At 37.8% G+C, this 12,699-nt stretch overlaps 1 non-coding gene across 1 annotated transcript; it reads right to left on the reverse strand.

Annotated features, from left to right (window-relative positions):
* Positions 1-9,361: 9,361 nt before the first annotated feature.
* On the reverse strand, positions 9,362-9,469 carry LOC112780872 (small nucleolar RNA R71). The gene has a single exon (XR_003191680.1). It is a non-coding gene; the product is annotated as a small nucleolar RNA R71 (small nucleolar RNA).
* Positions 9,470-12,699: the final 3,230 nt, after the last annotated feature.

Below are 12,699 nucleotides of genomic sequence, written 5' to 3' on the forward strand. Positions count from 1 at the left end.
CTCTGAATTCTGTGATGTAGAATTTGTGATTTCTGGTTTGTGTACGCACGCACACTGTTGTGGGCGCGCTCTGAACAGTGGCTACATTTTGACTTGTGCGTACACACAGCTTTGTGCACACGCACACCCTGTAAATTTTTGAAAACGTGCGTACGCACACACAAGGAGATGCCTATTGTTGGGAGCGCTAGCACCCTCTGGTGCGCACACACACCCTGCAAAATTTGCAATGCGTACGCATAACATTGTGCGCATGCACACGTTGGGAAGTGCCTTCTGTTGGGGGCGTTCGCATGTTTCTGTGCATATGCACACCTCTATGCGTACGCACACTTTGAGAAACTCTTCTGGGAGTGCGTACGCACAACCCTATGCGTACGCACACTATCTTGTTTTTCAATGAAAACCTTGTTTTTAACTATTTTACCTTCTCGGCAAGTGATGAGCGGATATTTTATATGCTTTTTGGCATTGTTTCCTTGGTGTTTTTGGTATATTTGATTAACTTTTATTATGTTTTGGTAGATTTTAGTGCAAAAATTACTTTTCGGATGCTACTTTGAGTTTTTGTGGTTTTCCCATGATTTTAGGTGATTTTTGGGTGAATCTAACAAGTTTTGGAAAAGTCTGATTTAGAGGCAAAGAAAGGATTGCAGATATTGTCAACTCCTGACCTTCGTGCATTCAAACATGCATTTCTGGAGCTACAGAGGTCCAATTGATAAGCTCTCAACGGCAATGGAAAGCTAACTTCCAGGGCTTTCCATCAATATATAATAGTCTATACTTGTCTTTAGATTATGCCTCCCAGAAGGGTAGAGGCACAGACACATTACTTCTACTACTTCTGTAAAGCATGAGCAACTAAACCTCCTAAGTTAGGGTTAGGAGCTCTGCTAATTCTCATGGATTAATAATATTACTATTTCTATTTCAATATGTCTGATTCTATTCTCTTATGCATTCTCGTTCTTCAATCTTAATGAATTGGGGGGTGAACTGTGACATTCATCCTTGTTCTACATGGGTTCCGTGCGAGTCTTGACCCGGATATCATTGAACTAAAGCTAGAGAATGCATTGCAGATTCCAAGAGAGTACCTGGGAAACTTTGGATATGTGATATAAAATCCCGTTGACCGTGGGTTATCGAGGACTCTGTGGCACTAAGGCTAGAGTCAGAAAAGCATCACTCTCTGATCCGGAAGATCTGACCTTGTCTGTGGCGTTTTGAGTAGGATCACGAAGGGGAGTGGATTTCTTAGAGCTTCATCTTCGGCTACAATGAGAAGCCATAAGTCAACTTGATGACAAGACATGAGTTACTCGGATATGGTCGACTACTATTGTTTAGAAGAGATTAACTTGATGAAAGGACATGAGTTAGTCACTTACGGCTGCTGTTCATGCCCTGGGTCGAGCTGTATGACCCGGGCTGATTGAAGGCAAGCCGACCGACCTCTTCAGGTCAAGATTACCCGACTTCTTCATAAAGAGTTCGGCCAAATCACCAGAGGAGCCCAAAGCAAGCCCAAACCAACGAACACGACCCAAAGTCCAAGGGCAGCCCAAGCCTAGAAGGATAAGGGCGGTTCTCTTAAAGATAGGATAACTTCACTCAAAAGATAAGATAAGATAACTATCTTATCCCAAAAGGAGATCACCCTACACCATTATAAATATACTGGAGCACCCAGGTATAACTCACACTCTGATTCTACTAAAAAACCTGCTTAATACCCTTGCTAACTTAAGCATCGGAGTCCCTTGCAGGTACCACCACCCTCCGGTGACGAAGGATCAGCACCACCACTAAGCCCAACAAGTTGGACACAACAGCCCCGACCAATATAAGAGATCTCGTCTGAGATCGACCTACAGTTTCAGGTAACCCTCGAAACATTGGCGCCGTTGCCGGGACCTGGAAGTCATCCCATCATCATGGCGGACAACCTTGACAACGACCACAATTTTGATTTAGAAAACAGAACGCCGCATAAGAACGCGGACACCACAGCAAATGATACCTCTCAGCCAAACAAAGATAAGAATTCGCCAAGCACAGAAATTATAGAGGCGCTTCAAGCTCAACAAGATCGTCTCAAACAGCTCAAAAAAGAGGCCGAGCATCAACGGGAAGCCGAGAGGGACCTACGAAGGAAAACTAGGCAATGCCAAGAATTAGAGGACAAGCTCCTAAAGCTTGAAGCAGATCTCAAAACCAAGACTACCCGATCCAGTCAGGAAGATAGCCCCCACAAGGATCAAGACCCTTTTACCAAAGAGATCATGAAAGCCAAAGTCCCAAAGGACTTTAAAGCTCCCGACATGACCCTGTACGACGGCACATCAAATCCAAGCCATCATCTCAGCAATTTTAGAAGAAGAATGTATCTCACTGATGCCTCGGATGCTATTCGATGCAAAGCCTTCCCAACAACACTAACAAAGACCGCAATCAAGTGGTTCGACACTTTGCCCCCCAGATCCATCACAAGTTTTGACGACTTGGCCAAGAAATTTCTTGCCCGATTTTTCATCCAGAAGGTGATGCCAGGACATTTTGGCCAGTTTCACTGACCTTTTCTTTACTGTTTTAGGGTAGTTTCATGCATTTTCTTAGTTAATAAGCAAGTTTTGGGTAGATAATAACTTACATCTTGATTCAAGCAAACATTGTGAATTTTATATGATTTTATGAGAATTATGCATGAATTGAATGATAAAGTGGATGATGCATGATCTCATGAGTTAGAACCTAGCTTTGATGCACTTTACTTGCTTGATTTCAGGATAAAGGAAGCAAGGAAGATGCCACGTTAATAGCCACGTTAGTCTAACTAACGTGACCATTAACGTGGAATGGGAGCTAGTTTGCAACGTTAATGAGAAAAGTGATCACCAATAACGCCTTCGTGAGCCATCATAGCCCACATTAGTTGCCACGTTAACTACATTAACGTGGAAGCTAACGTGGAAAAAAAGTAAAGCTCCAACGTTTGTGGTAAAAGTGAATACCATTAACGTTGGAAAAAGGGGCACACTTAGCCACGTTAAGAGTCACGTTAATTACATTAACATGAACTCTAACGTGGAAGGAACAAAGAAGTGCCAATGTTAGTGACACTCACCTTTGTCACTAACGTTGGACCAAGCCACTATTAGCCACGTTAGTTGCCACGTTAACTACATTAACGTGGAGGAAAGAAATGATGAGCCAACATTAGTGACACTCACCTTTGTCACTAACGTTGGAGATGGCAATCACTACCACGTTAGTGGCCACGTTAATACAATTAACGTGAGAAAGGGCGTTTGGAGCGTTAGTGACAAAGGTAAGTGTCACTAACGCTCTCGAAGCTGAGGCATGCCCACGTTAGGGGTCACGTTAGCTACACTAATGTGGACTCTAACGTAGGAAGGAAAGGCAACAAGCAAACGTTATTGGAAAAGGTGAATGCCAATAACATTTGTGAAGGACCAAGAGGCAACGTTAGTGGTCACGTTAGTGCCACTAACGTTGAAGTTAACGTGGACCATCTTGGGTTAGGAACGTTAGTGAAAAAGGTGATCGTCACTAACGTTCTCGAACCAACATTTTCACTTAACGTTAACACCACTAACGTCCTAACTAATGTCCATGCCTAACTCACATTTTCTCTGCAAGCAAAGCTGAGCCCACTGAAGACTGCAACTGCTTCAATTTAAGATCTAAAGGCCCATATCCAAGACTTGAAGAGCCAACTAGAAGATCAGAAGAGTAGTACATGTAGGAGTAGTTTTGAACTAGTAAGGGAGAGCTTTTGGCATTTTGAAGAACTACACTCTGCATACTTTACTTTCTCTGCAACTTCTAGTTTTAGTTTTCATAATGTACTTTACACTTACACTTTCCATTCCCAGAGCTATGAACAACTAAACCCCTTTCATTGGGTTAGGGAGCTCTATTGTAATTTGATGGATCAATAATAGTTTTCATTATTCTTCTTCTTTCTTTTCTCTTGATTTTACTAGAAAGCTTTCAATCTTCTTCCTATTGGGTAGTTATCTTAGAAAAAAAGCTATTCATACTTGGATCTCTTCGGACCTTGGAAGAGGAATGAAGGATCATGCTAGAAATGCTTTCTCATGTTGGACCAAATTGGGGTTTGGATGGATATGGTGACATATAATCCTACCAATACTTTGATTTGGGAATACATGTGGTATAATCAGTGACCATACTTCATCTCTTCTCATGAGCAATTAGACCAAGGAATTGGCTATTGATCAAGATTTGAGAGATTGGGTTACCAAGGAATTGGAATCCAAGCACTTAAGATTGCCAAGGAAATCAATGAATGCATTGATTGAGGAAGAGATGAGAATGAACTTGATCCGGAGAATACAACATCTCCTGAGCCTAATGAATCTCCCATTTCTGATCTTACCCATTCTCTTACTTTCTGTCATTTACTTTTATGTTCATCTTCCCCATTCCCCATTTAAGATTCTGCAATTTACTTTTTGTTATTTACATTCAGTTCTTTATTTCCAGTAATTACACTTTCTGCCATTTACTTTCTCGCCAGTTAATTTCCTGCAACTCTCCAATCAAATTCTGCTTAGTTCAACTAGAAAATTCCTCCAATTAAAGTTGGTTGACCAATCAATACCTGTGGGATTCGACCTCACTCTATTGTGAGTTTTTACTTGACGAGAATTCGGTATACTTTCCGAGGGAAATTTATTGAGAGACAAGTTTCCGTGCATCAGAAGGACAAAGCCAAACACGCCCCAAGCCTATTAGGAATTAAGTAGGGTGATCGGGAGAGTCTTCGTAGCTACATGGAGAGGTTCAACAAAGCATGCCTGGACATACAAAGCCTACTAATGGAAGCAGACATTATGGGTCTCATCAATGGCCTGCGAGAAGGACCTTTTAGTCACTTCATATCAAAGAAACATCTAACATCTCTGAACGAAGTGCAGGAACGAGCTGAGAAGTACATCAACATGGAGGAAAACTCTTGGCTAGGAGAGACCTCAAAATCCGGATTCTCCTACTCCTCCCGGCATAAGGATAAAGAGTCCAAGAAAAAAGAAGATCAATACAGCGAGAAGCCTAAAAAATACAACAACTACACCCCACTTTGGGTGTCTCTTGTGGATGTTTACCGAGAAGTATGCGATACTGAAAAGATACCACCACCTCGTGCACTCAAAAGCAAGAAAGGAGGAGGAAATTGGACAGAATACTGTGAATATCACCGAATCTACGGATATCCTACCAATGAGTGCTTGATGAGCGGATAATTTATACGCTTTTTGGCATTATTTTTAGGTAATTTTTAGTATAATTTAGTTAGTTTTTACTATGTTTTTATTAGTTTTTATGAAAAATTCACATTTCTGGACTTTACTATGAGTTTGTGTGTTTTTCTGTGATTTCAAGTATTTTCTAGCTGAAATTGAGGGACTTGAGCAAAAATCTGATTCAGAGGCTGAAAAAGGACTGCAGATGCTGTTGGATTCTGACCTCCCTGCACTCGAAGTGGAGTTTCTGGAGCTACAGATACCCAATTGGAACGCTCTCAATTGCTTTGGAAAGTAGACATCCAGGGCTTTCCAGAAATATATAATAGTCCATACTTTGCCTAAGTTTTTATGACGCAAACTGGCGTTCAAACGTCAACTTCCTGCCCTATTCTGGAGTTAAACGCCAAAAACAGATTACAAACCAGAGTTAAACGCAACAAACAAGCTGCAACCTGGCGTTTAACTCCAAGAGAAGTCTCTACACATGAAAAGCTCAATGCTCAGCCCAAGCACACACCAAGTGGTCCCCGGAAGTGGATTTCTGCATCATTTACTCATTTCTGTAAACCCTAGTTACTAGTTTAGTATAAAAACTACTTTTAGTGATTTATTTCACATCTTTTGATCATTTTTGAGACTATCTTTATATCACTTTTGATATCTTGATCACGTTTAGGGGGCTGGCCATTCGGCCATGCCTGGACCTTCATCGCTTATGTATTTTCAACGATGGAGTTTCTTCACCCCATAGATTAAGGTGTGGAGCTCTGCTATTCTTCATGAATTAATGCAAAGTACTATTGTTTTTCTATTCAATTCAAGCTTATTCTTATTCCAAGATATTCACTAGCACTTCAACCTGATGAATGTGATGATCCGTGACACTCATCATCATTCTCACCTATGAACGTGTGCCTTACAACCACTTCCGTTCTATCTGCAATAGCTTGAGTGTGTATCTCTTAGCCTCCTGGTTCACGATCAAGGTCTTCGTGGTATAGGCTAGAATTATTGGCGGCCATTCCTGAGATCTGGAAAGTCTAAACCTTGTCTATGGTATTCTGAGTAGAATCTGGGAAAGGATGACTGTGACGAGCTTCAAACTCGCAAGTGTTGGGCGTAGTGACAGATGCAAAAGGATCAATGGATCCTATTCCAACATGATCGAGAACCGACAGATGATTAGTCGTGCGGTGATAGCGCATTTGGACCATTTTCACTGAGAGGACGGATGGTAGCCATTGACAACGGTGATCCCCCAACATAAAGCTTGCCATGGAAAGGAGTATGAATGATTGAATGAAGGCAGTAGGAAAAGCAGAGATTCAGAAGGAGCAAAACATCTCCATACGCTTATCTGAAATTCTCACCAATGAATTACATAAGTATTTCTATCTTATTTTATATTTTAATTATATTTTAATTATCAAAATCCCATAAGCATTTGAATCTGCCTGACTGAGATTTACAAGGATGACCATAGCTTGCTTCATGCCGACAATCTCCGTGGGATCGACCCTTACTCACGTAAGGTTTATTACTTGGATGACCCAGTGCACTTGCTGGTTAGTTGTGCAGAGTTGTGAAAAAGAATTGAGATTATGAACGTGCGTACCATGTTTTTGGTGCCATTTTAGAGATCACAATTTCGTGCACCAAATTTTTGGCGCCGTTGCCGGGATTGTTCAAGTTTGGAAAACTGACGGTTCATCTTGTTGCTCATATTAGGTAATTTTATTTTAGTTTTAAGCTTTTTATTTTTATTATTTTTAATTTCAAAAAAAAAATTTTCAAAAAAATAAATTATTCTATGTTCTTCAGAACTTTTAAGAATGAATTCTAGAGTTTCATGAGATATGTTGAATCCTGGCTGGCTGTAAGCCATGTCTAATATTTTGGACCGGGGTTTCAACTATCCTTAGAAAAGCTTCTTTGTCTTTCTCAGCAAATTAGCTGTTGTATGTAATAATCTGCTAAAGCTTGGCTGGCCATTGGCTATGTCTAGTGTTTTGGACCGGAGCTTTCACTGAAAGCTTGGCTGGCTAGTAAGCCATGTCTAATTCCTGGACTGGAGCTTTAAACTAACATTGCATGATTCTTGGAATTCTCATTAAAAATTTTGAAATCCTTATTTTTCTTTTACCAAATAATTTTCGAAAAATACAAAAAAAAAGTTAATAAAATCATAAAACCAAAAAATAATTTTGTATTTCTTGTTTGAGTCTAGTGCCAAATTGTAAGTTTGGTGTCAATTACATCCTTTTAATTTCCTGAAAATTTTCGAAGAGTCAGGCATGGTGTTCTTCATGATCTTCAAGTTGTTCTTGATGATTTTCTTTGTTTGATCTTTGCATTTTCATGTTTTGTGTCTTTTCTTGTTTTTTATATGCATTTTTAATTTGTTAGTGTCTAAAGTTTGAAAATTTCTAAGTTTGGTGTCTTGCATGTTTTTCTTTTCTTAAAAATTTACAAAAATAAGTTTTGGTGTTCATCTTGACATTCAAAGTGTTCTTGGTGTTCATCTTGACATTCAAAGTGTTCTTGCATGCATTAGTTGTTTTGATTCATAATTTTTATGTTTTGTTTCAATTTGGTATTTTTCTCTCTCTTTACTAAAAATCCAAAAATAAAAAATATATCTTTCCTTATTTTACTCATCAATTTCAATTTCAAAATTCTATCTTTTCAAATCTTTTTCAAAAATCAAATCTTTTTCATTTATTTTTTACATATTTTTCGAAATTTTTTTTATTGATTTTCAAAATCTTTTTCTTATTCTTACTTCATATTTTCAAAAATCTCACTAACTTTTAATATTTTGCTTCAAAAATTTCCAAGTTGTTACTTGCCTATTAAGAAAGGTTCAATCTTTAAATTCTAGAATCATATCTTTTTAGTTTCTTGTTAGTCAAGTAATCAACTTTAATTTCAAAAATCAAATCTTTTTAATTTCCTTTTCAAATCTTTTTCAAAATGATTTTCAATCATATCTTTTTCAAAAAATCAATTTTCAAAATCTTTTCTAACTTCTTATCCTTTCAAATTTGATTTTCAAATCTTTTTCAATTAACTACTTGACTTTTTGGTTTGATTTTAAAAGTTTTCTATTTCAATCATATCTTTTTCAAAACCACCTAACTAATTTGTCTCTCTAATTTTTGAAAACTCCTACCCACTTTTTCAAAATTCTTTTTAATTAACTAACTGTTTCAAATTTTAATTTTAATTTTATTTCTCTTTTTAATTTTTGAATTCTAACTAATAATTAAAATAAAAACAAAAAAATTATTTTCCTTTTATTTTAATTTAAATTCGAATTCAATCTCCCTCTCTCATCTCTCTATTTATTTATTTATCTACTGACACTCCTCTTCCACTCAAAATTCGAACCCCCTCTTCTTCACTGTGTTCGAATTTTTCTCTTCTCCTTCTTCTATTCTTCTCTTCTTCTACTCACATAAAGGAATCTCTATACTGTGACATAGAGGATTCCTATTCTTTTCTGTTCTCTTCTTTTTCATATGAACAAGAACAAGGACAAAGACATTCTTATTGAAGCTGATCCTGAACCTGAAAGGACTCTTAAGAGGAAACTAAGAGAAGCTAAAGCATAACCCTCTGGAGAGAACCTGAGAGAAATTTTTGAAAAAGAAGGAGACATGGCCGAACCAAATAACAACAATGCCAAGAATACAAGGAAGATGCTTGGTGACTTCATTGCACCTTCTTCTGACTTCTGTGGAAGAAGCATCTCAATTCCTGCCATTGGAGTAAACAACTTTGAGCTTAAGCCTCAATTAGTTTCTCTGATGCAGCAAAATTGTAAGTTTCATGGACTTCCATTGGAAGATCCTCATCAGTTCTTAGCTGAATTCTTGCAAATCTGTGACACTATTAAGACCAATGGAGTTGATCTTGAGGTCTACAGGCTTATGCTTTTCCCTTTTGCTGTAAGAGACAGAGCTAGAACATGGTTGGATTCACAACCTAAGGAAAGCCTGAACTCTTGGGAAAAGCTGGTCAGTGCTTTCATGGCCAAATTCTTTCCACCTCAAAAGATGAGCAAGCTTAGAGTGGAAATCCAAACCTTCAGACAGAAGGAAGGTGAGTCCCTCTATGAAGCTTGGGAAAGATATAAGCAATTGATCAAAAGGTGTCCTACTGACATGCTTCCAGAATGGAGCATCATATGTATATTCTATGATGGTCTGTCTGAGTTGTCAAAAATGTCATTGGACCATTCTGCAGGAGGATCTCTTCATCTGAAAACACCTGCAGAAGCTCAGGAACTCATTGAAATGGTTGCAAATAACCAGTTCATGTACACCTCTGAGAGGAATCCTGTAAACAATGGGACGCCTCAGAAGAAGGGAGTTCTTGAAATTGATACTCTGAATTCCATATTGGCTCAGAACAAAATATTAACTCAGCAAGTCAATATGATTTCTCAGAGTCTGAATGGATTGCAAGCTGCATCCAACAGTACTAAAGAAGCATCTTCTGAAAGAGAAGCTTATGATCCTGAGAACCCTGCAATGGCAGAGGTGAATTACATGGGAGAACCCTATGGAAACACCTATAATCCTTCATGGAGAAATCATCCAAATTTCTCATGGAAGGACCATCAGAAGCCTCAACAAGGCTTCAACAATAATGTTGGAAGAAATAGGTTTAGCAATAGCAAGCCTTTTCCATAATCTTCTCAGCAACAGACAGAGAATTCTAAACAGAGCCATTTGATGCGTGAGCATCTTGACTATTTTTTCTAGTGAATTTGCACCTAAATTGTTGAATTTAATTAAGAATTAATTATATTTTAGCCACTATGGATGCTATTTTGAGTTTTGTGCAATTTTATTTATTTTAGGTAGCATTCGGATGGATTTGATGAAGTTTCTGCAGAGAAAGAGAAGAAGCCAAGGAGATGACCAATGAATACCGACGCAGACGCATGGCTCACGCGACCGCGCGGAATGGAGGAAATCGCAATAACGCGATCGCATGCCTGACGCGATCGCGTGGACTGGAATTTGCACAAATGACGCGAACGCGTGGACGACGCGGACGCGTCACATGAGCGATCTGCAGAATTGACAGAAAACGCTGGGGGCGATTTCTGGGTGATTTTGACCCAGTTTCCAGCCCAAAAAACACAGATTAGAAGCTGCAGCATGGACAATTCAAGTGGTCCCCACCCATCAACTGAAGATCTGTTAACTAATTTAAATTTAATTTCAAATCTTAAATTAGGAAAAGATATTATTTTAAGTTTAATTTTAAATATTAGATTTTATATTTTTTAGGATTAGTTATAAAAAGGGAGCTGATGCCATCAGATTGTAACTCTGTACATTTTTACCTGAATCCTTATTTTCTCTTTTCCATGAGCAACTAAACCTCCACTGTTAAGGTTAGGAGCTCTGTCTATTTCTATGGATTAATTTTATTGCTTTTACTATTTTAATTTATGTATGGATTTATAATTTAAGAATTGTTTTCGCTCTTTATTTTATGAATTTGGGTGGAACGGAAGTATGACCCTCTTTCTATTTGAGTTCTTGTAAAACTTGGAAAAGCTCTTTACCTGAACAACAGCTTGAAAACTATTTCTCCTAAATTTTAATTATCTGAATTTAATAGGATACGTGACATATAATCCTTTTACCTCTTGGATAATTAGAGTTTTTGTGGCATATAAACTAGAAATTGATTATCACCTTCTAATTGGAATTAATTGACCAAGGAATTGGCAGTTAATGAATTTTAGAGGAGACTAGGAAGGTCTAAGGAATTAGGGTCTAGTCACATACAGTTTGCCATAAATTAAATCCTGCATAATTAAATTAGTTAGTAAGAAAAGTTAATCCGGAAAAATAGATAACTCTAAAACCTTAACTGTCTTCTCCATATATTATTCCCATCTTAATTACTTGCCTTTCTTCAATATTTTTGATATTGTTTAATGTCTTTTATATTGCATCTCAACACTATTTTCTGTCTGTCTAACTAATCCTATCAAACGCTATTGTTGCTTAATCCATCAATTCTCGTGGGATCGACCCTTACTCACGTAAGGTATTACTTGGTACGACCCGGTGCACTTGCCGGTTAGTAAGTGTGGTTGTAAAATACCGCACCAAGTTTTTGGAGCCGTTGCCGGGGATTGATTGTGATTAACAACTACTCGTTGTTTGATTGCTTAGATTAGATAATTTTTTTATTATTATTATTAATTTCTATATTTTTTATTTTTCATTTTTTTCTTACGATTATTTTTTTTCTTTTTTTTTCTTCTCTTTACGTTTATTTTTTTTATTTTTTATTTTCCCTATTCATTTACGTTATCCCCCCTTTCCCGTACCTTTTTCCTTTTATTAAAAAAAATTATATTTAAATAAATAAAATAGCAAAAAAAAAATTTATTTCTGAATTTAAGTTTGGTGTTACCCAGTTAATTTTATTTTCCTGTTTATTTTTTTTTTTAATTTTTGAATTTATTTATTTATTTATTTAGTATTTTTATTTTATTATTTTACACAGGTTACCTCACAGGGACTTCTCTGCACTCTGACGTAGAGAGTCCCATTTTTTCTTGTTTTCTGCTTGTGTATGCGCAGGAACAGAGACAAAGAACATCTCTTAGACTTTGATCCTGAACCTGAAAGAACTTTCAGGCGACGTTTACAACAAGCAAGACTTTGCAAGACTGCAGAATCCACTATGGCAAATAATAATGCTAATGCCAATGTGGTAAATCCGAATAGGGATGATCAACAGAGGAGAGTGCTTGGCTCTTATTCTGCCCCTACTGCGGATCTTTATGGAAAAAGTATTGTGGTGCCTCCTATAACTGCAAACAACTTTGAGTTGAAGCCACAACTGGTCACCCTGGTGCAGCAAAACTGCCAGTATCATGGACTTCCTCATGAAGATCCAAATCAGTTCATATCTGATTTTCTGCAGATATGTGATACTGTGAAGACAAATGGAGTGAATCCAGAGGTGTATAGACTCATGCTTTTCCTGTTTGCTCTGAGGGATAAAGCAAAGCTATGGCTAGATTCCCAACCAAAGGAAAGTCTGAATACGTGGGAAAAGGTTGTCACAGAATTTCTCACTAAATTTTTTCCACCAAAGAAGCTGACTAAGCTTAGGTTGGAGGTTCAGACTTTCAAGTAAAAGGAGGGTGAAACTCTTTATGAAGCTTGGGAAAGGTACAAGCTGCTGACTAGGCAATGCCCTCCGGACATGTTCTCCAAGTGGACTCAACTGGATATCTTTTATGAAGGCTTAGGAGAGATGTCAAAGATGAGCCTAGACACTTTTGCAGGCGGTTCATTGCACAAGAAGAAGACACCAGAGGAGACTATTGAGCTGATTGAATTGGTTGCAAGCAACCAAT

The sequence above is a fragment of the Arachis hypogaea genome, chromosome 19, assembly GCF_003086295.3.
Source record: "Arachis hypogaea cultivar Tifrunner chromosome 19, arahy.Tifrunner.gnm2.J5K5, whole genome shotgun sequence".
Lineage (NCBI taxonomy): Eukaryota > Viridiplantae > Streptophyta > Magnoliopsida > Fabales > Fabaceae > Arachis > Arachis hypogaea.